General features: G+C 54.8%; 1 pseudogene; it reads left to right on the forward strand.

The window, feature by feature from the left end:
* Positions 1–1044: 1044 nt before the first annotated feature.
* Positions 1045–13339, forward strand: LOC120239300 (annotated as a pseudogene).
* Positions 13340–23465: the final 10126 nt, after the last annotated feature.

The raw sequence follows: 23465 nt of genomic DNA on the forward strand, positions 1-23465 counted from the left end.
GACAAAGATCAGTTTAAAGCATATAACCAGAATTCCCAGCTACAATTAAATAGCCGGGTGTATGCAGTGCTGGCTGAAGAGCATAGAGAAAGAGAGAGATAATAGGGCAGAGATGAGGCAAAATTGGAAATAGAATGAACACGCAGAAGGGATAAGAAGCTGTTTTTGAAGAACTAAAGGGTGGAATATGGTTGGAGAGGTGAGAAAAAGACGGTGGTGTTATCCAGAGAAACTATCTACTCTGATTACTCCTGAGAGGCTTTGTTATACCGCCTTTAACAGTTCCGCTGGTCGCTGCTTTCCTGTTGCCAGGGGTTGAGTTAAGGGTGGGGGAAGTGTCACAGCCTCAGATCTGCAGGGGTCAAGCAGCAATACAACCCGAGTAGTTTGGGGAACGTAGCAACTTCAGGTCCGCAGAGTCCGCGTCGCCTGACCCCGCCGCAACCGCTTTACCGTCCGCTGCCGCTTCAGCAGGCAACTTTTCGCTTATGCAGCCGCCACTTCACCTGGCACCAGTGCCACTTCACTGGGTCACCGCCACCGCCGCTTCAGTGGGCCAATGTTGCGCGGGCCACTGCCGTTTCACCCAGCACCGGGACCGCCTCCGCAGGCATTGCTGCTGGTTCACCAGGCCGCCGCCACCATGGATGGTGCCGGGCGCACGGCAGTTCAATTTTTCCTGGCGCCTTCTGGGACCAGGGCACCTAGTTTAAAGTCGGCACCCCAGATACTTTGGGGCATCTCTCCCTTTCTCTGGTTACTTTCAGGCTTTTTTTTGTTTTGTTTTGTTTTTTGGACTTGGACAGTTTTCAATTTCAGTGCAAGTAGTAACAGCTGCGATTGCACAGGCTGTCTTCTACGCTGGATCCTCATAGCCTCCCCCGAGAGAGGAAACAGAGGCTCAGAAAGATCAAAGCGACATCCAAGTCATTCAGAGTGTCCGGGAGCCTGGCAGGGACTAGAGTTCATGTCTGTCCCCAGCCCAGAGCATGCCTCAGACCCTCACTGGGTGTGGCGGTGACTGCTTGAACTTCTTGTTGGACGATGGACAGTTGCTGGAGATTGGTTGACAGTAAGTATAGGGGTCCTGGGGACGAATCAAAGCCATGGGCAGAGGAGGGGGCCAGGAGGTGGAAGAAGGTGGGCACAGAGGACCCCCGCTGCTTCCTCAGGTCCCCTAGCTCGGGTTTTGCTGCTGTGCTGCACTGCCTTGCTTGTCTGCCTTCAGCGCCGGCCACACTGCCACCCTCCCTGTCACTTCAACCATGGCTGTATTACAATTTTTATTTGTAAAAAACAGCCCACCCTCTGTGTCTGTTTCACTTGTCAGTGGGGGAGGGGGAAGCACATTATCCTCTCCCCTTCCCCAGCACCCTATATTAGATCCTTAACCCCCGTGGCAATAAGGCTAATGGTTTCCTAGAGCTGGAGACGGCTGCTGGTCATTGCGTGCCCCACACTCACCCCAGCCAAGCTGCTGAACGGAGCCATTGCTCAGAAGCGGGGCCGGCAGGTGTGTGGCGCCCCGACAAGCCTTGTTCTTGCTTTCCCCTGGGCCTGAAGTCCTCTGCTATCCAAATTTATGGGCTTTTCTCCCAGGTTCCCTTGGCACCCAGGACCCGTCTCCCTCAGCCCCATAATACAGGCCTCTAACTCCAAGATCTCCTGGCTTTCCGGATTCCCGGGGGGGCATCGCACGGATTGGGCATGAGGAGGAGACAACTTGGGCACCCACCACCCCAGGAGGCAAGCTCCAGAGCGCCAGTGGAAGGGGCTGCTGGGTTGAATTGGGCAAAATTGTGCTTACCTGACCCCAGCGTGGATGCCCCTAGGGTCATGTGGAATGTGCCCTACATATCCCAGTTGGACGTGATCCATGGGAGACCCTGAGACCAGAGCTGCCCCAGAGGGAGGTGTTCTCAGGCAGCGACACCGACCCAGACATGGCTTCTGTAAGAGCCAGCAGTATGAGGCGAGCAAGGACTGGGGACCTCGTGCTGGGGTGCACGTCCCCCCCCACCCCGTCTTCTCACTCTGCATCCCCTCTCCCCCTCAGGGGGTCTTTCTCCACCTCAGCAATCAGCAGGAATTTGGCATCCTCCTGGCCACCTCCCGCTAGGACACCGACCATCTGCACCCTGACCTCTGGCAGATCTTCGACAATCCCCTGGTGTGTGAGGGGCCCCTTGCACAGAGAAGCAGCGTGCCCCTCTCCGAAGGAGGACACAGATGCACGTGCACACGCTCAAGTGCTCACCCATGGGGTCTGCTTCTGCCTCGGGACAGGCGGTCGTGGTAGTGGGTCCGGGCTTCCTGGGTGGGACCAGATGGAGTGAAGAGGGCACAGGACAAGGTGCGCAACCCTCCCCTCCCGCAGGACTGGCAGGAGCAGTACATTCACGAGACCTACAGCCGGGCCTTGGAAGGGCAGGGACTCGTGGAGCAGGTGAGTCCCCCGCGGGAACCCACACTGCTCTGGTGGCCGTCGCACCCTGAGTCCACTGCTTGGATTAGCGGTCTCCCAGCACTCCTCCCTCCGATGCCTCAGGCTGCTCTGTGCAGGCAGATAAGGGCACAGGCTGGGCATACGGGGCTTCAGCTCCACACCCGCCACTACCCCAGTGGTCCTCGGGGCTGTTAGTGTTATGGGTGAAGCGACAGTTTTGTAAAGAAGCTCCAAGCCTTGGGCCCCAGCACCTCCTGCCACCTGTGCTGTGCTCTCTGAGCTGCTCCCACCGTCTCTGATCCAGCTGTTCCTGGCCCCGCGCTGGCAGTGGCTCATCCCCGTGCTCAGACCTGCATGTCACCAGCTCCTCTGTGTCCTGGCTTCCTTTTACACTCCCGGCTTTTTCTCCCATCCTTTGGCTGCCTGGCTTCTCCTGGAGAGGTCTCCGAGAGCAGCCCCCCACCCAGACTCTGTCCTTCCTCCCTGCCTCCTCAGCCGTGTCCAGACTTGTACTGGTTCCCGCTGCTGTCAGACCAGATGTGCGACAAGCTGGTGGAGGAAATGGAGCATTACGGCCAGTGGTCAGGAGGCCAGCATGAGGTGAGGGGGGCTGGGACAGGGAGGAGGCAGGGTTCCCGGGGGAGGGAGTTGTGGCTGTGAGCCAGCAACATGGAATCTAGAGTGGCATCAAAGAGGGCTTGCCAAGAGAGAGGGGACCCACAGAGGGGACAGCTGTGATCATTCATTCATTCAAGAAATACAAGTCCCAGGTGCCGGCCACTGGCCCAGGCGGGGTGGTGCATTGGGCTGCGCCGGCCCTGCCCGCCTGCACCTCACCCGCTATAGTCAGTAGCAGGCGCCAATCTTCTGAAGGCTGGGATGGGCAGCTCAGAGGCTGTGGGAGTCACAGGACAGACCCTTGGCCCAGACATGGGGGACCCGAGGGGCTTCACAGAAGGGGTGACGTCTTCACTGAGACATAAAGGGCCTGCAGGAGCCAGTCAGGCTGAGTGGATGAGGCTGCCAGACACGGTTCCACAAGCTTTAAGACCCAGGGCAAGAGGAGTTGGGAGGCTAGATCCACCCATTTTGGGCTCAGTACCCACCACCCACAGGACTCCAGGCTGGCTGGAGGCTATGAGAACGTCCCCTCTGTGGACATCCACATGAAGCAGGTGGGCTATGAGGACCAGTGGCTGCAGCTACTGGGGACTGTGCTGAGAACTGAGGACTGAGCACTGCAGCTGCTGAGTATGTGGGGCCCACGATAGAGAACCTGTTACCATGCTACCACACCAAGGTGGACCACTACCCCAGTCCCCTCCCTTGTCTCCACATCCTCACACTGCAGTCCTGGCCAGAGGTCTCTAAGCCTCGCCTTTCATCCCCTCCCCAGCTTCACCCCCCTTAGTATCTGGAAGCCCTTGGAAAGTAATAACACGGGAGGGAAGCCTGGGAGTGGGGTAGATAGCAGTGCGGCCCCTGAGGCTCTTCCCCCTTTGTCAGGGGTTTCACCCCCTCAGTACCCCCTCTCCAAGTCCCTAGGACCTCACAGCCTTCCCTCCAGCCTCCTCTCTCGTGCCCCCACAGACCCAGGTGGTCATGAACTTTGTGGTCTGCTAAGGGCCAGTTGAGCAGGCATCTCTGTTCCTTCATCACAACTCCTACACCTTCACTCTCAACACGGCCCTCAACCACAAGGGACTGGATATGAGGTGAGCTTGCACCACCTGGACTCCTCAACACATGCGTGCGCACCCACATGCATTCCCCCCTGCTGTCCCGCCCCCTAAGACACCCCATGAACTGCTCAGTCAGCCTCCCTGCCCCTGGCTCTCTTCCAGGCTGCCCACCGGCTTCCTGGGCCTCCCTTGCCTCCCTCTCCCGCCCTGGGAGCTGCCTGCCCCCCAATCCCCTGTGTCCTCACTCCCCATGTCTGTCCCCCGTCCACTCCAGGGAAGTGGCTGCCACTTCTTGCACTATGACTACATCATCTCATCCCCACGGAAGGGCTGGGGGCTCCTGCACACTGGCCACCTCCCCCACTACCACGAGGAGCTACCCACCACTCGGGGCACTCATCATGGTGTCCTTTGTCGACCCCTGACACTCAACCACTCTGCCGGACCTGTCCTGTCGCTGTACCTTCCCCGGGCCCCCTCCATGGAAGGGGGTCTGTCTGGCACCTCTCTTCCTTAGTGGATGTTCCATGTGCCTGGGACTGAATATGTCCCCTCCCCGCCAACACGTGGCCCTCTCAGGAAGCTCCTGCGGCCCCCTAACAGCACACCACTTCTCCCCATGGTCCCCAAGGACTCATGGGGAGAAGGCTTCTGAGGGCTCCCCATATAATAAATTATTGACTCTCAGCCTCCCTCTCAATAAAGGAGGATTTGTAACCCAAGTCCCTCTTCCTTCTTTCCCCTCCCTACTGACCCCAGATCCCTCCTGCCACCAGAGGAGAGGGGACACTTGGAGTTACTCCCAACACAAACGCCAGAGAAAGGAAAAGGCAAACGCAGATGATAGAGCAGTGTGGGAACCAGGAGGCTTCCCTGGGTCCCATCTTGAACCCCCTTCCTTTTTTTAAATGTTTTTATCTTAGTTATTTTAAGAGTCACAGACAGAGGGAAAGTGGAGAAGTGAGGGGCACAGAGAGAAAGAGACAGAGAATCTGAAACAGGCTCCAGGCTCTGAGCTATCATCAGAGGCCAACACGAGACTCGAACTCAGGAACTGTGAGACCATGACCTCAGCCACAGTCTGAAGCTTAACCACTTATCCAACTGAGCCCCCCCTCCAGGTGCCCTTCTCACTCCCTTTGGATTGCATGGGGGAGGGGGAGAGCCTGAAAAGGGCCAGGCCACAGGGCCTTCACTTAGATTCCCATGAAAAACCCCACGCACATCCCCTGCCACTTGTCCTTGACTCTGTCTTACTAAAGGGCGTCTTCTCCCTTGTGTTAAGATCCATGGGGGTGGCAGTTCCCCATCATGGCCAGGGGACAGTGCTAAAGGAAGGTAGGTCTCCTGGTAGCATGTGCTGTAGGATAAGACAGGTCAGAGACTTACTGTGGCTTTTTTGGCCCAAGCCGTCTGTCTAGTCAGGGAGGATCGGGAAAAGGGAAGCCTGGGTGGGTCATCCCAACAAAGCCTCCTGGGGGAGGGAATTTGTGAAGCAGCTTGAAAAAGAGACCTCCTGAGAGCTGATGTGGCTTCCAGCCTCCAGGTGGCCATCAAGCCCTTGCCTAGGCCCCTGGAGGCACCCTGAGGCCCCACAGGCCACATTCCCTTAGCTTGGTCCTTCTCAGCCTTGCTGGGGCCCACCTTCCTGAACTTCACTCCCTATGGGTTCCCTTGTGGAAGCCTTTTGAAAAACAATGGGTCTATTCCCTAGGGCCTAGGGTATTTCTAGCCTCCAACACCTCATGCCATCCCTTCCCTCGTATTGCTCAGAGTCCCAGGAACACTTCCTCTATGAAGCCTGCCTTCAATTTTTTTTAAGATTTACAGATTTAAAAAAAAAAAAAAAGATTTACAGATTTTTTTTTTTTTTGAAAGAGGAAGAGCGCTCACCTGTGAATGGGAGAGAGGCGAGAGAGGGAGACACAGATTCCTAAGCAGACTCCTGGCTCTGAGCTGTGAGCACAGAGCCCATTGTAGGGTCAAACCCACCAATCGTGAGATCAGGACCCAAACAGAAGTCGAACGCTTAACCGACTGAGCCCTCCAGGCGACCCAAGCCTGCCTTCTTGGTAGGTCTGGCTTGTCACCCTTCCACGTGGAAGCAGCATCTCCCCACTGGACTCCTTGCAGATGGAAGTGGGCTGAGCAGGGATGGGAGAAGATACCTCCTGGCCAGGTCGCTGGAGGCAGAAGCCCCCATGACAGTGCATCAGAGGACAGGGACCCAAATGGTGTGTCAGCCTGAGCAGCACTGGAAGGAGCTGGTTTGTCGTGTCTACTGTGCTGACTCCCCCATCTGCTGGCACTTGTCAGCTGTGCTGATGAGAACCAGGCCTGTTTTCTGGTTACTTACACCCTGGGGGAGACCTGAATCAGAAAATCACCATGAAGGAAGGAAAGCGAGGGCGTATTTTATGCTAGGAGAGCACATGATAGAGGCGCCTAATGGTATGTGTGTCAGAGTTGTCTCTAAAAAAATGACATTTCCAGGACACCTGCGTGGCTCAGTCAGCTAAGTGGCCAACTTCAGCTCAGGTCATGATCTCACGGCTTGTGGGTTTGAGCCCCACCTCAGGATCTGTGCTCACAGCTCAGAGCCTGGAATCTCCTTCAGATTCTGTGTCTCCCTCTCTCTCTGCCCCTTCCAGGCTCACGGTCTGACTCTCTCTCAAAACTAAATAAACATTTAAAAAATTACTTTTAATTTACGAAGTGACATTCCCTGACCTGGAGAAGCTGGCAGTCCACAGCTCTGGCCAGTGTTGGGGGAGCTGGGGGTGGGGCAAGGCAACCTGGTCCCGGGCCACTCACAGGGTGTGCATTTTGGAGCTCACTAATCCTTGGCCTTCCCCCAAAAAGCCCCTCCTTCTGGAATGTCTCCCCTGACAAAGGCCTGAGCTACTCCTTAGGGTATAGGCCAGAGTGACTAATGAGTTTCCTAGCTGTTCTCACTCGTGGGGGAGCGCTCTGTGTGGCGGGATACACCCCTCAGGCAATACCCTGCTTTCCCAGCCCTCTGTCAGCCCAGTATTCACAGCGCAAGGTCCTGACCTCCCCAAGGTGCAAGCACCTTCCTCACCCCCAGGCTGCTGGCCGCACCCCTGGGCATCTCGGTTTGGTCCTATTGGTCACAGGCCTGTGGGCTCAGGTAGTGCTTAACTCTTCGTCCTGGGGTCCCAGGGGTACAGGGAACAGAAAAGGGAGGGGAAACAGAGGCCAGCCCAGAACCAAGGGTCAGGGCAGGTGGGCTGGACCACAAGGGACTGTACTTAAGGGCCCACAGCAGCCCCTGTGGGATCCCCCTCCATAGCTTGCCAGCCTCCTCCAGACCTTCCTCCAGGGTCTCCAAGCCATTACTGTCCTTCAGTGGAACTGCTCCTTCTTGGGGCTCGGTGAGTGAGGCCCACCCCCTGTCACCCCACTTCCCTGCTTCCAGGAGGGAGGCGGGGCAGGGACCCATGGGGGCCCTTGAAGGCATAGAAGGAATCTGCCAGGACAGAAGGGGCTGAAGACACACCACAGGGAAGAGGAGGCAGAAGGGGGTCTGAGTATCCCTGCCCCCTCCCTCCCAGCTCCATTCTGCAGCCCAGGTGTTCATGGCCGTGCTAGTCCCTGTGCTCCTCAGCTGAGCCTGGATCCTAGCCCTCTTCTACCTGGTCTGGCTCTCTGCAGACAGGGACACGCCATGGGCAGGAGGCCACCGCTCTGCCTGGGTCCCCAACTGGGCCATCTGGAGACAATTCAGAGATTATGTTCCTGTCTCGGTGAGAGGCACCCAGGAAGAGTGTGTTGGGGGGGACTCTTCTCTGGTCACCGCCAAAAGTCTGATCTCCCTGACAGGTGGGGTATGTTCCCTGTGCCCCCAGCTGCTGAAAACCACAGAGTTGGATCCCTCAGGCAACTACCTCTTTGGCTTCCATCCTCACGGGGTCCTGATCATCCGGGCCTTCAGCAACTTCTGCACAGAGGCCACAGGCTGCACCTGACTCTTCCCCGGCCCCAGGGCACCTGCTGATGCTGCCCTGTGGCTTCCACCTCCCTCTTTTCTGGGACTACATCATGCATAGTGCTGAGAAGGGGAAAGGTCACCCTCAGCACCCTTCCCCCTAGGCCTAGCTGCTGCCTCCTACTTCACCCTCCTACCCTGGGCTGGGCACCCCCGTCTACCTGCCTGGTGCCCTCCTCCCCCTTTTCTAAAGGCACCCAGGTTTGGTGTCCTCTGACAAGGCCAGCGGCGCCTATCTGCTGTCCTGGCCTGGGGCCGGCCAGGTGGCAGTAGAATCATTGGAGGGTCCCTGGAAGTACTAGGCGCAAAAGTGGGTGTACTGACCTTGCATAGCCAGAATCAGGAAGGGTTTGTCACATTGGCTCTGGAGCATAGGTGAGAAGCCGCCAGGCCAGGGGCGCCATGCGCGGGCTGCCCTGTCCTGGAGGAGTGCCATGGGCGGCACTCCTGGAGGCGAGGGGCAGGGGGGAGGAGGGGCGAGACTCATAGTCAGGCTGACTCCTGCTCCCCTTTGGCATCCTTGGCGGGTGTCTCCTGTTTGGGAGAGAATGAGTTCTTCCAGCAGTTTCCAAACCCTCAGGGCTCTTGGCTGCAGAGGGTGAAGTAGGTGCTGCAGCAGCTGTGAAGGTGGCCCTGCCGCTGTTCTCCAGGCCGCTGTGCCTCCGCCTGCCCTTCTGCATGCCAGTCCACAGCCGTGGTGAGCCCCGACCTCTGCCCACGCCGCTCACACACTTCCCCTGGAGCCTGGGCCCTGCTCTTTCCCAGCACCGGGAGGTGACTGTACCTGGTTGTGGGCCGTGCATATGCCACGCTGGCCTCATCTCCACCCCTTGCACTTCAGGCTGGCTTTTAGCAACCGCCGGGACCCTGAACTCTGTCCAGGACCATCGGGCTGGTGGGCGGGAACAGGACTGGCTGAGGATCCCAGCAACTGCCCCTCTCACTCCCCTTCTGCTCGCAGAGACTCGTCCCCATGCCCTGCAATCCCGGTTCCCAGAATCTTGCGTCCCATTCGGGTGCAAGTGGACGAGCAGCAAGCAGTCAAGCTGAGAGGGTGCCGCAGCCATTCGAGGGGGACAAGGCCGCCATGGCATCAGGCTCACCCGACACCTCACCCTCACCTAGGCACACTTCCCTACCCTCCCGGTTCCTGCCTCGACTCTGGGCAGGGAGGGAAATTAAACGTTGAAGAGAGCTGCAGTGTGTGCCTGTTCATGCGCAGGGTTCTACACACTCTCGGAGACCGGCAATCCGGGGAACGTACTTGGAGATCTCATAACCTAATCGTGCCTGTGACTTCTGGCAACTGCCTGCTTGCTCGGGGACCCAGTCAGTGGGCCCAGAAGCTTCTTTAGAAACTCCTTTCCACAATCAATGTGCCACCTCCCTTGCACACTTCCTGACCCCTCCCAGCTCTGCCCAGAGGCCAGTCCTAACCTACCAGAGTTGACAGTTCAAAGATCATTCTGGAGACTCTGGGGCTCCTAATCCAAGAATTCTCCATCCACTCCACACATGCAAACAACACTCCCACACTCCGCTAGGCTCTGACGACTTGGCCCTTCTCGGGAGAAAACCGTCCATCCTGTGGGTGCCCAAACCTTCCTGGTTTGTGCTCCAGCCCCGGGACCCCTGCTGGCAGAGGAGCTCTACTGGAGAGGAGTCACACACAGCCCTGCCCCACGCCTCCGCCATGGAAACCTGCAGAAACAGTGGCTGGAAATAATAGGCGCTTACCAGTTGGTGCTCTCTTTCCTCTTCCTCTTTCCTCCCCTGCTGGCCTGGGGTCCCCAAGGGGAGCAGGGAGTCGGGAAGAGAGGTTAGAGACCCCCCGCCTTGCAAAGGGAGCAGGAGAGGGCCAGAGTGGCTGGGTGCACCCTCCCCATCTGTGAGCAGGGAGGAGAGGAGCGGCTGGACTGGACCACCCAGCTTCAAAACCTAAGTGGCTTCTCTTTTTTGTCTTTCACCCAGGCCCCTTCTTTCTCCTCCTCTTCCTCCTCTTCACTCCACTCTGGTCTCTCTCTGCTCTCTACCTGGTGTGGTTCTTCCTGGACAGGGACACTCTCAACTAATTTGAGTATGCCCATACTTGTACCCGGGGAGCAGAAAAGGTGGCTGAGCACCCCAGAATCTTCCACCCATCTCTCTGCCCCAAGGTGGAAGGTGCTTCGAGTTCACGAGGAACTGGAGTATTTGGAAAAAGCTAAGGGATTACTATCCGATCAAGGTGAGAGGTCACCATCAACAAACTGCCTCCTCCCTCTCCCCCAACTCCCAGACTTACTCACCCCTGGCTATGTACCCCTGGGCATTCTAAACTCAAACAATGGGGCCGGGGGAGTGAAAGGGGGACGGAGTTGTGTTCCAGAGTAGCCTCCACCCCTGCTGTTGACTCAGGGATGACATGGAACTCTGAAGTCTGTGAGGTAGAGGGCAACTCTTTTCATCTGGTATTTTGCTTCCCACACTGATTTCTTCTATTCCTGCCCAACGTCCCCAAGCTGGTGAAAACAGCAGAGCTGCCCCCAGAACAGAAATATGTGTTGGCTGCTCTCCCACATGGAATCATGGGCATGGGAACTGTTTGTAATATCTGCACCGAGGCCAACAACTTCTCCAAGCACTTCGCCAGGACTCAGGCCATGATGACAGGGCTGCAGACCCTCTTCCTCTTCCCAGTCTATCGAGACTATGTCATGTCCTTAGGTGAGGCACCCCTCCCCCATCCCAGCCAGACTGCCGTTCACCCACCAGACATAGGCACCTGGCCTGAATGTTGGAGGGCTAACAGTGGGCATCAGTGAATAGCTTTGAAGCAAGTGTCCTGCCCCCCTGCTGAGAGAGGCACTATAAGTCACATGGGGCAACAAGTTTGTACGGAATGCGGTATGGGGCACATGCAAAAAGGGTGGGTGAGGGGCTAGGCAGCCCAGCAGTGAGTGGTGTTAGTGATTGCTCCCCACCTCCTCATGCATGCAGGAGGATGTTCTATGAACCGGAGGAGCCTGGACTTTGTTCTCTCTCAGCCCCCGAGAGGGCAGGCTGTGGTCATCGCAGTTGGGGGTGCCCAGGAAGCCCTGTACGCAGTCCCAAGGGAGCACCACCTCGTTCTGCGGAATCACAAGGTTTCGTGCGCCTGGCACTGAGGCATGTGTGAGTGGGGTGCAGGTGACCAGCCCGGGGTGCTGCTGAAGGTCAGAGGTGTGCATTGCATCTGGGGACCCACACTCTCAGTCCCTACATGGCCAGGTCCCTGTGGCTGGCCTTCTGTGTCCCCAGAGCCGGCACTGTGTCTTGCACCCGCAGGGCTCTCATGCCAGCACTTTGTTCTTTCAATGTTTATTTCTTTTTGAGAGAGAGACAGAGACCGAGCATGAATAGGGGAGGAGAGATGGAGACAGAGAATCTGAAGCAGGCTCCAGGCTCTGAGCTGTCAGCACAGAAACTGATACAGGGTTCAAACTCACAAGCCTCCAAATCACAACCTGAGCTGAATTCAGATATTCAACACACAGAGGCGCCCAGACGCCCCCTCTCATGTCAGCATGTGCAGGTGTTCTCTGTTTCAAGAATCATTCCCACTTTCTCTTCCAGTCTTCCCTCTCTGAAAGAGGCAGGGTCATAGCACAGGTAGCAGGACCTTGTGCCCAGAAGCCCTGGGTCCAATCCCTTTCTGACACTACCTCAAAGGCAAGACCTCAGACATGTGTCTTTACTTGTGAAACAGACTCATAGCGAACTTTGCAACGATATTGTAGTTGCAACGACTAGATGAGGAAATGTATACAGTTGAGTCTTGAACAACACAGGTTTGAACTGCATGGGTCCCCTATACATGGATATTTTAGAACATTAGTTTAAGTTTATTTATTCTGAGTGAGCGAGCGCAGGGCAGGGGCAGAGATGTAGGTGGACAGAGGATCTGAAGCAGGCTCTGTGCTGAGATCCCGATGCAGGGCTTGAACTCACACACAATGAGATCCTGACCTGAGCCTAGGTCGGATGCTTAACAGACTGAACTATACAAGTGCCCTTGTATCTATTCTTTATACACTTTCTGCCATACAGTGAGCTAGAGAAATAAAAATGCTCTTACGGGGCTCCCGGGTGGCTCAGTCAGTTAAGCATCTGACTTTGGCTCAGGTCAGGATCTCACAGTTCATTGGTTTGAGCCCCCGGTCGGATTCTGTGCGGAAACTATCTCAGAACCTGGGGCCTGCATCGGATTCTTTATCTCCCTGTGTCTCTGACCCTCCCCTGCCCATGCTGTTCTCTCTCTCTCACTCTCAGAAAGAAATAAAACATTAAAAAATTATTAATTAAAAAATAGAATAATAGATACAAATAGGTGTTAATTGACTGCTCCTGTTACTGGACATGCTGCTAGGAGTTAAGTTTTGCGGGAGCCTGTCTGCACCAGGGTGGGGGTAAGGGCACCCTAACCACCATATGCTTCAAGGCTTAGCTTGAAATAAAGGCCCAATATGGAAACATTTCTCAAGAATTGTGAGTCCCTTATTGCAGATCTTTCTTTGTCATATGCTTGGAAAGACCATGAGAAGTGGAGGCAGGTGTGGGGAGGGGTCTGCAGTTTCATTTTGGGGTGCCCCGAGATTCATTACCCTAACACCCCTCCTCTCTCTCCCTGTACCTTCCCAGTGCCTCCCTGGTACCCGTGTACTCTTTTGGAGAGAACAGCATCTTCCATTTGAAGGATTTTGCCCCCAACACCTGGCAATACCTGTGCCAGATGATCTTCAAGAAGCTCACAGGCTACAGTCCCTGCATATTCTGGGGCCGCGGACTCTTCTCGGCCAACTCCTGGGGCCTGCTGCCCTTTGCCAGGCCCATCACCACCGTGGGTGAGTGCCCGTCTCCGGGGCAGGACGGGAGACCCCCCCATCCCGACCTCACCTGTGTCTCCCCTCTCCCTGCAGTGGGCCACCCCATTCCGGTGCCCCAGAGCCTCCACCCCAGCGAGGAGGAGGTGGACCACTATCACACGCTCTACATGCAGGCTCTGGAGAAGCTGTTTGAGGAGCACAAGGAAAGCTGTGGGGTCCCTGCCTCGACTCACCTCACCTTTATGTAGCCACGGCCTGGCCATCCGCCCCCAGCCCGGAGTCCCCTCCACCCCGGAGCCCCAGGACACTGGGACCTCCCCCTAAGGATGACTATATTGCCTCAATAAAAGCTCCTTCTCTCCCACCACTGCTTTCTAGAACCGGATGGCTGAGAGCTCACATTGCTCCTCCGTGGGTAACCTGCCCCCATTTCACGTGCTATGGAGCTGCTTTAGTACTTTTTTCTTTTTAACATTCATTTTGAGAGAGAGAGAAAACATGTGAGCGGATGAGGGGCAGAGAGGGAAGTGGAGACACTGAATTCGTAGCAGGCACCAGGCTCTGAGCTGTCAGTACAGAGCCTGACACGAAACCACGAACCGTGAGAGCACGACCTGACCCGAAGTCTGACCCTTAACCCACTGAGTCGCCCAGGCTCCCCCACAGCTGCTGCCTCAGATAGGGGGCCAGAACCCTGAATTCTCCTCCCAGCAAGACTCAATTCTGCTGCAGGAGCTCGCATAAGCCTCTTTCCTTTGCTGAGCCCTTTCTCCCTCTGCGAAAAAAGGCGTCTGCCTCACTGAGAGCTGCAGGGCCTCAGGATTGAGCTGGGGAGGGTGGCCTGTGGAGGGGGAGGCATTGCAGGGTGGGCTGCAGAAGACAGGATGCCTGGTGCAGGAGCACGGGCAACACTGAGCTCAGTCGAGGGCATCTGGCTTCATGGGTTGTAAGAAAGGCACGTTAGTACGCATCTTACTTCCGCATCCTCCTTCCATCCTTCATGTTCCTTGTAGCTGGGAGCTGAGGGGAACCGAGGACCTATCTGACCAGCATGGAGCCGACTGCAGGCCCAGCATCAGGCCATCAGGACCCCGTCTGCTCAATAAGCACAGAACTCTAGTGAAGATCAAAGAGTTAATATTGAAGTGTCATGAGTTTGAGCCCCGTGCCTGGCTCTGCGTTGATAGCTTGCGATTTTCCCTGCTCTCCCTTAGCCCTTCCCAGGCTTGTGCTGTCTGTATCTCTCAAAATGAATAAACTTTAAGAAATATTTAAAGGCTTAAAACAGAGTTTGGCCAAAGAGTGTCATCCCCGTCGTGGGCATGGCATCAGTCCAACCAGAGGCTAAGACTGAACAGTCTAGGGGGACCTCAAGGAGTCATCGTGCTCTCTGAATAAGTCAGTCCCAATTGCTTACTGGCTGTTCCCAGTCTGTATCCAGGGCTGAATCCAGGATGTAAGAATAACTTGTTGAAATCTCACTGGGATGCAAATATACTTGCCTCCCACTATCCTATACAGTATATTCTGGAAGAATTTTTTCTTGTTCCTGGATGAAAACCTGGGCAGTCCTGTGACTTATCTGGGTTCTTCTCAGGTGAAAACTTCATTCACTTTTAGTTGGTACATAGAGGGGCACCTGGGTGGCTCAGTCAGTTCAACGTCTGACTACTTGATTTCAGCTCAGGAAATGATCTCGCAGTTTCATGGGTTCTACCCCTGCATTGGGCTCTGCATCGACAGACTGCACAGATCTTGTTTGGCACTCTCCCTCTCTCTGCTGCTTCCCTGCTCATGCTCTCTCTATCTCTCTGAAAATACATAAATAAGTAACTTTAAAAGTTGGTACACAGACCTGTAGCTTGGGTAATAATCTGTACTTCGACCTTAATTGAAGGGTAGGAAATCACTTCCCTCCAGCAAGGGCAGCAAGCTGGCTACTTGCCTACCAGGAGGGGCAGCTCAGCCTGGCAAGGCAGAGTAGAAAGGTTGGGGCTGACCTCTTTTTCTCTCCCTCCCTCACTAGCTGCTGTGACTGATTCCTTTTCCTCCTGGGGGCCTCTCACAGATTCTCAGGACCATCTTGTTTCAGATTCCTCTGGGACTACCTCCTTCAGACACATAGGGTTTAAAATCTTTTTCATTGTAATACAACACAGAAAAGTGTAGAAGTCATGGAGGCACAGCTCAAACTATCACCGAGAGCAGACACAGGAGTTTTCTGGAAGTGGGTGAGATGGACGCGCAAGACGCTGGGACAGTGGCATGGATGCCTTTGTGTTTGGGTTGAGGAAAACTGTCACCCACTGGCATTTCAGCATTCTCTACCCCTGGATTTCTCTCCTGGGTGGGTCCCTGCTCACCCCAGTTGAGCCAGGAGGAAACATCTGGAAGCCTTTCTGGAGAAAGAAGAGCAGGCTGGAGGAGGTTAGGCCCTTGCTCAGCTGTTTTGGAAGCTCCAGACCCAGACAGTGAGACACAGGCTAGGGTCTGACTTGAGCCCTGTGCCCAGTGCCCATTTACCTGCCAGCTATGCAGACCCTAATGTGATTTGGGATTCTGGCCAAACTGTCAGGGGTGAGTTTTCCTCAGGCCCTTCTGCCCATCCTTCCTCCCGAGCTCCAGCCACCGCGGATTCTCCCAGCTGCTTGTTTCTCTCTGGCCCTGAAAAGCCAAGCTCTCTACACTGCTTGTTCAGTGAGCTCTGTGTCCTGAACCACCTGGCGTCACCGGATTATCATTCCCCCAGTTACATGCTGGGGGCCCCAATACCTTCACCTCCTTCCTCTCTCCCCACGTTCCAGAAGCCCACTCTAAATTCCTGGCCTCCTGTGTCTTCCTGCTAAGGTGGTTTTAGCATCTCCTTCCCCTCCGTGCCCCCCTCCCTCCATGGACTCCCGCTGGGACCTCCCCTCAGCCCTCAGGGGTCTTGCCTCTTGTCTCCCATCCAACACCTTCTCCTGCTGTCAAGATGCTCTTCCTATAATGCTGTTTTCATCACGTAATTCTCCCTATTGGATCCTCACTGCCTTTGGACCTTTGTTGTCAGAAAGTGCAAAACTCCTGAGCTCAGCTTTCGAGGTTCCCCTCAAATAGAGCCCAGCCCAGCTTCCTAACTGGGCCTGACCTGGCTCTCCTTCCTGTCTGGGGAATAGAGGGGACCCCTACCATCAAGTCATAGCTCCACCTCCTGGTGTTCAGCACTTAACCACGTGCGGGTATTGGCAGCTCACATACCCCCTCTGATCCTGTCATCTGCACCACAAGGTCACACTGAGCTCCAGATGAGCTACTCATGCTAGCGTGACACTTGGCAGGGTGCGCAACAAACATCAGCTATTGCCACAATTCTCTTCACACAAGAGCTTCTCCTGACCAAACCCCCACACAAGTATTACATTGCAATATGTTACCTTATGGTACAACACGTTATGTTCCATTACATTGTTGCAGTACGTGATCACATTGTTACCTCATGTTACATTACATTACATTACATTGTTGCGTTACTTGATCACATTAGGGGCACCATCACTTTAGGTAGACTGTGGTTCTGCTGCCCCAACACAGGGCACGTTCCTGATCTTTCATCTCACGGTACTGAATGCTAATGTTAAGGGCAGGAAGTCTGTCTTGTTCAATTTTTCATTTTGAGCATGTTACAGTTATCCCCACGCCTTGCGGGTGAGGATTGCTGAACACATGAAGCAACCTAATCCAGGACACCTGCTGTAGAGGGACCCAGCCACCTGCTTTGCAGGTTGTGCCCAGCACCAGCACCGTTCATACACGACACGGGCCCACCCTTAGGATAACCTCAGCTTAATATGGTAATGTCTACAAGAACCTATTTTCAAATAAGGTCTCTTTCATGTGTAAGAGAGCTTAGGACTTCCATATATGTTTGTGAGGCAGGGGGACACAATTCAACCCACAACAGGTGCCTTTTAAAAATTCACACAGAGGGGCCTTGGTAGCTCAGGCGGTTGGAGCTCTGACTCTTGATCTCAGTTCGCGTCTTGATCTCATGGTCTTGATTTCAAGGCCTGCATACAAAAAAATAATATTAATAAAAGGTCACTCAAAAATCCTCTGTGCTTGTGCCTGGGGACTGCACCACGCAGAGGTGGTCTCTTGTGCAAATTCTGTTCAGGGCAAATGATGAGCACTCGCCATGGGATCTTTCCTTGGGGACAATTGCAGATCAGGTGCACAGAGGAACATGGATCACTAGACTCTCCTGAAGGGTCTATTCTGTTTTCAACCTTACAGAGCTCCCCTGTGCCTTTCCTCCTCCCGTGTAGCTGGATAATAAACCCCAACACTGTGATTTCTCCTTCTGATCTGGAAGAGTCTAACTTATAAATGTATGATCACAAGAAACCTTATGAGTTGAGTTTTCTCCCTGGTCTCAAGGCTTTTTCCTTCCCTGACATCCCCCATGTGGCTACCGGAGGGCTGTCTCTACTCACAAGGTGAATGTGTCAGTCTGGCTTAAAACCTTCTCCTTCCCCTTCCTATCTTCCCCCTCCCTCTAGCTGATGGCCAGCCCCCTTTTTGGGGTGGATGCAACCCAGAACTGCTATTCTTGTGAAATAGGCTGCTGCTTGCCTCTGGGCTTTGATCTGGCTGTCTCCTCATGCTGGCAGGGCTTTGTCCTTTATCCAGTGGAGAAGATGGTTTACAACTCAGTTCAGGTCCCTCTTCTAGGACAGGCAGGTTCAGCACATCCCACCTCTGCATCCCCATAGCTCTTTCTAAGGATCCATTGTGACCCTTCTGTGTTACTGTAAAGCACCAGTTTATCCAAACAGCGGATACCCTGAAACATCAGGAATGGACAGTAACTGTATCACATCCACCGTGTTTAAAGGTCCATGGGATCATAGTGGTTCTAAAAAGAAGAGTTGACCACCACTGAAAGGTGCTAAGGCATCAACGTGTTCTTTTGAAAAAAGAAAAGGAAACATTGTAAGCATTCACCCTGTCTGTCCTTCACAAACTACCCTCAGGGTAATCATACTATAGCAGAACACAATGACCTCAGAAAGTTACCAACCTTTTGCAACAACTAAACACTGAATGGATTGGAGCCTTGGACTGGAATGAGCATCAGTGTCTTTTGTGATTCCAACAACTTAAAGTACATTTAAGCCTTTGCTGGAAGAATAGGTCCTTCCCAAAACAGTGCACCCGAACCTCAGGAAGAAATTGACTGTGAACCAGTGTATGACTTAAGTTTCTCTGGTAGTAACCACTTTAAAAACCTCTTTGTCAAGAGTGGTGCCTGGCTGGCTCAGTTGGTAGAGCCTGCAATTCTTTTTAAAGAAACAATGAAATCTGGCCGTGAGTAGCAACATGGATGGACCTTGAGGGTGTTATGCTGAGCGAAATAAGTCAGGCAGAGAAGGACAAATATCATATGTTTGCACGTATAGGAGGATTAGGAGGAACTTAACTGAGAAACAAGGGGGAGAAGAAGTGGGGAATGGTGGGGGAAAGGGAGAGAGGCAAACCATGAGAGACTCTTGAATGCTGACAAAAACTGAGGACTGATGGATGTGGGGGGGAGGGGGAATTGGCATGGAGGAGGGCACTCGTGGGGATGAGCACTGGGTGTTATGTGGAAACTAATTTGACAATAAACTATTTGTAAAAAAATAAAATAAAATAAAATAACCCCCCCAAAAAATAAAGTTTATTTATTTTTGAGGGGTATCTGGGTGGCTCGGATAAGCTTACTACTTCAGTTCAGGTAATGATCTCATGGTATGTGGGTTCGAGCTCTGGGTCCGGCTCTGTGGGGCTCTGTGCGGACAGAGACTGGAGCCAGCTTTCAATCTGTCTCCCCCTCTTTCTACCCCTCCCCTACTCATTCTCTGTCTCTCTCTCTCAAGAAGAAATAAACATTAACATTAAATTTAGTTATTTTTGAGAGAAAGAGAGAGAGAGAGAGAGAGATACAGAATCCAAAGCAGGCTCCAAGCTCTGAGCTGTCAGCACAGAGCCCAACGAGGGGCTCAAACCGATGAACCATGAGATCTTGACTTGAGCCAAAGCTACACACTTAACCAACTGAGCCACCCAGGTGCCCCATGCCTGTGATTCTTGATCTCAGGGTCAAGAGTTCAAGCCCCACTTTGGGTGAGCAGCCTACACAAATAAAATGAAATGAAATGAACTAAAATCATGAAGAGGAGATTGGTGGAATTAATTTTAATAATATTTTTGTATTTAGCCCAATATGTCTAACATATTCTTTGAATATGTAATAAATTAGTAATGAGATATTTTACATAATTTCTGTTGGGGTTAAGTCCTTGAAGTCTGGTTTGTATTGCACACGAGGAACATATTTCAATTTAGGGGCATCTGGGTGGTGACGCTCAATGAGCGTCTGACTCCTGATTTCGACTCAGTTTGAAATCCTGGGGTTGTAGGATCAAACCCCCTGTCAAGCTTGGCACTGAGTGTGAGTCTACTTGAGATTCTCTTTCTCCTCCTCTGCCCCTCCCCTCCACTCTTTCAGACTCTCTCTCTCTCAAGAAATTTATATTTCAGATAAAAATGAAAAATGAAAATGAAAAAGATAAGTACTTATTTCAGTTTACACGCTAAATATCCACGCAAAATGTCTGATCTGTATTTGAAGGTCATAAAACTCACAAGTGAAAATGAAGAAGAAGGAGAAGGTTGAGTGACTTGCCATTTACTTATTGTGTGGCCATGTGTGTGGGAGCCCAGGAGCATGACATGAACCTTCATCTGATCACAGCCCAGTGGAAAGTATTAAACAGTGGAATGAGATAGGTGAGAAATTCGCTCTGGGCGCAAGGGGGAGCACGGGAGCCGGGCAGACCCTGAGGGAGGGCGAGGGGGAGGGACTCTCACTCCTAAGAGACCCTAATAATCCCTGTGGCATTTTACAGCCACTAAAGGGCTTTCACCATCTTATCACTTTCCTGGTTCCTTCCCTGAATGTGTTGGTAACTGCAGTTGGTGTTTACCTCATTTTGGGGTTGGAGGTGGGAAGGAGCCCCTCAGGAGTTAAGAGCCTGGGCTACCAGCTCACTGGGGACAGTGCTCTGAGTCCACATTTGGGTGTTCTTCCCACCCTTCCCCCACACACCCGGTTTAGTAAGAGGTCAGGGTGTGTGTGCGTGTGTGCGTGTGTGTGTGTGTGTGTGTGAGAGAGAGAGAGAGAGAGAGAGCGAGAGAGAGAGCGCACCGAGGTCTGTGTTGGTGTGCTGGGCGTGAGAGAGTGGGTTCCTGTGTGTACCTGGAGGTTTTCTTTCTTCTTGCTGCCCTGGGGCGGCCTGGATACCTGATGGCCAGCAGCTGAGCGTGATGCACCTGGGAGATGAAGCTACCCTGTGCCCCGGGGTGAATGGTGGACACTCTGACAGGCCTTGTTCTCACTCTGCTACCTTCAGCCTCTCTGTTCTGTCTCCTGGCGTCCCCTCACATCCCCTTCCTCATTCCCGACTTCCAATTTCTTTCATCTGATTCTCTGACCTGGTCCTGAGGGCTCTGCGTGCCCTTTCCAGTGCCTCTGACTTATCTGTCGGCAGGAGGTCAGAGGGAGGACTGCTGGACTGGGGGACAGGAGAGGATGTCTGGACAGAGCATCGAGGTGTGGGGACACGGGTGCAATAACTAAACCAGCAGTTCCTCCCCCCACCCCACCCTGCGACCAAAATTCAAGGCACCACTCACCTAAGACCCAGCTTCCAGTCTTGTCCGCCAGACTTGAGGCCACCCAGCTGCCCCCGCCACCCGGGTCCTCAGGCCCCTCCACCCCAGCACCCAGCCTGGGCACCTACTCTCCACCCGCCCGCCCCCAACTCTGCCCCGAGTCCATTCCAGATCTGGGCTGGGTTTCCTCAGGGTAGCTGGGGTCTCCTCTCCTCAGAGCTGTAGCCTGCAGCTCTGGAACCCCAAATCTCCCAGCACCCATCTGCCTGCCCATTGAGCCCCAGTGCATACCACATTCGCACTCCAGCTCCGAGTTGGGACTGCTCCAGTGCCTGCTTGTCCCCCAAACTTGACCCTTGGGGCTCCGAAGGGACACCTCTACCGGGACCATTTGCTGTCGGGTGGCCGGCCCCTCTCCGCGTCTAGGTTTCCGCGCCCTGGGTTCAAGCTCTGGCGAGGTAGGGGGCCACGGGCCTGGGGCTAGGGGCTGGCATGTTCCTCCACCGCGGAATGGGGGCAGAAGAAGGCTACTGTCTCCCCAGGAGAAGACAACCGCTGCGCCCCCTACAGGCCAACCCTCCCTGCCCAGCGACCTAGATAAATGGACCTGGACTTGGCTTAGACTTTAAGAGACACTTTCCTGTCAGTCATTCCTGCCTCACCGAGTCATTACTGCGCCCCCACCTGTCCCCAGAACCTGTGGCCAGGGGGACCCCTGCCAAGTAGCTTCCTTCGGAACTTCAACGCTCCTGCCTTCCCCACTCCTCACTCTTGGAAAGGGGAAGATGGGAGACTGGGGAAGACCCTCCAGTACAGTCCCCAATCCATGGCCGTGCCTCACCCCCCGCCCCCCACTGCTTGTTGGTGTATCTTACTCATCTTGTGCCTCAGTCCCATTTCATCTTGTCTCTTTGCCTTTGTTCCCGAGGTCTCTGTTCTCTTCCAGATTCTTTTCTGGCTTTCTCCTCCCCACTGGCATCCAAAGCCAGTGGGTATGGAACCAAGAGTAGTGTGTGCCTATGCAGGGGCCCAGCCAATGAGGGTAGGATGGGGAGCAGTGGAGAACTCCAGTAGCAGAGGAACCGGAGGGAGGGGCTGGTGAGAGCTTCGTGTTTGAGCATTCATTTGCAGTTTCTGGGGGCAGGAGCACAAAAAGAAGAGAGCAGGCAAGAGAGGGTAGACTGGAGGTGAAAGCAGGCAAGAGTGGGGTCAGGACACCTGATAGACTGAACGTGCCTGGAAGAGCACCCAGACTTGGGTGGCAGGACGTGCCCCTAGATAGGGTCCGGGGCGGAGCTAAGAAGAAGTGGGGCGTGGCAGAGCCCGGGGCGGGAGAGTGTAGGGAGCTCCTGGGGTGGGTTCAAGGAATGGGGGCTTGGCCAGTGCTGGAGGACCCGGTGCACACGGAGCTGGAGCATCTGAAGAGGTGGAATGCCCTTTCTGCCAACTCCGGAGTTGAGACCCATGGTCAGAGGAGATCTCTTTGGGCAGGCCCGGGGCTGGCATGGCTCCTGGAGTGGTGACGACGAGTGCTCAGCGTGTGGGAAGAGGAGAGCCCTGTGAGCAGATTGCGCCTGCAGGAGAGGAAGACCCCCGGATGGCCTGGGTCCGCAGGTGGCTCTGGTATCTGTGCATGTGATCGACATCAGGAAGATGGCTCTGGTGGAGGGGTTGAGCTTGACAGCCTTGGAGCGCGGCTAGGACGTGGCGGGCTGTTGGGTACTTCTACTGGCAGCTGGTCAAGCGAAAGAACACGAGGGTCACGTTGGCAAGGCTCACCCGGGACAATCAGCTTGGACCCCGGAGCTCAGGAAATATGGCCTAATCACCACGCAGGTGAGGACTGTGGAGCTCAGGTGGCTGGGGCGTCCTCCCCCTTAGCCCAGTCATGGGCTTTCTTTCTCTTCGGGATCTACCGAGTGGGGGCGCCCGTGGGCCCCACTCCCGGACTCCTAGTCCTTCCCCAGGCCCTTCTGCCCAGGCAAAGTCAAAATGTTGTTGACTCCCCGGCGTCAGACCCGCAGTCCTTCCTCCAGATGGCTGAGGAGAATAAGCGGGCCAGACGTGGCGTGACCCTGACTCCCCTCAACTGATCCTGCCTCCCCCCAGGGACCTAAACCTCCTACTGTGAACCTCGGTCCTTCCTGTCTGGGTCCCCTAACTTACCGACTGATCGGTTTCCCTCCCTTCCACTCCCCTCCGAGACCCAGGGGCCCACACCCCAGTCCCCTGACTCCCCCACACTAAGCCCGCCCCTCGTTGGGGCTCCAGGTGCCTGTTCCGAGGACTTGCCCCAGTTTCCTTCACCTCGAGGCGGGGGCAGGCTTTCACGTACCCCGCTCCACTTGGCGGGGCACAGTCGGACCTTCCGAGGGGCCCTGCTGGCAGCCGGTGGGTGTGACTGTGGGAGTGAAGGTGCTGAGGCGCTGGGCTCTCCAGCCCTTCCGCTGCCCACTCTGCGCTCACTCTCGCCCCCCACGGGAGCATCCATTGGGTCTACTCAAGGCCTCCGCGCTTCTGGCCCGGCAGGGCTTGTGCAGCTGGCGGCGCTGCGGGTCTCTGTCACCTCGCCGCTGCCCACCGAGGTCGTGTCGGAGGCTGGTGGTGATGTAGCACGTCTCGTACTGTCGCCTTCCGTGTAGGGTGACGTTCATCCAGGACTGGAAGCCCTACCCGCCACGTGAGAGCAACCTGCGCCTACTGGGGGCCCAGGGCCTGGAGTAGCTCTTAGACAGCTGCGCGCACCTGCGCTACTGACGCGGTGCACGCGCCCCTGCCCAGTCCCGCAA

Source organism: Hyaena hyaena, unplaced genomic scaffold (genome assembly GCF_003009895.1).
Source record: "Hyaena hyaena isolate Hyena2069 unplaced genomic scaffold, ASM300989v1 scaffold_228, whole genome shotgun sequence".
Classification (NCBI taxonomy): Eukaryota; Metazoa; Chordata; class Mammalia; order Carnivora; family Hyaenidae; genus Hyaena; species Hyaena hyaena.